This window comes from Morone saxatilis, unplaced genomic scaffold (genome assembly GCF_004916995.1).
Source record: "Morone saxatilis isolate NCDOM2014 unplaced genomic scaffold, NCSU_SB_2.0 Contig4, whole genome shotgun sequence".
NCBI lineage: Eukaryota > Metazoa > Chordata > Actinopteri > Moronidae > Morone > Morone saxatilis.
The window spans coordinates 16,609,631-16,609,956 of NW_023339984.1; the positions used below are offsets into that span (position 1 = coordinate 16,609,631).

At 46.0% G+C, this 326-nt stretch overlaps 1 protein-coding gene across 1 annotated transcript in view; it reads right to left on the reverse strand.

Annotated features, from left to right (window-relative positions):
* trpc5a (transient receptor potential cation channel, subfamily C, member 5a) overlaps positions 1-326 on the reverse strand; it is a 64,814-nt gene that overhangs the window by 2,431 nt on the left and 62,057 nt on the right. The window lies entirely within an intron of this gene.

A 326-nucleotide genomic window follows, 5' to 3' on the forward strand; every position in this document is an offset into this window, starting at 1 on the left:
TTTTGTTGTTACTGGTTATCTTTACGTTAAACAAGTGACAAACAAATGAGCAATCAGCAGTGCTGTGCTTTCTGTGGCTCAGTCGCTGTGACATATTTTACGATGAGCAGAGGATTATGGGTCAGAACAGTCAAGAGTAGCATGCTGGCGGCTTGCATATGGCAAAATGCGGCTGTATGCAGTAGGACAGCCTGGTGTCTTTGGCATTTGACATAGCCTACTATGTTAAACATACTACTAGTCGTGCTAGTCCAGCAACTGGCGCTGCCGCCACGACCCCGGTACTCCCAGGAATAAAACGTAGTTAGATGAGAGGATCAATACCA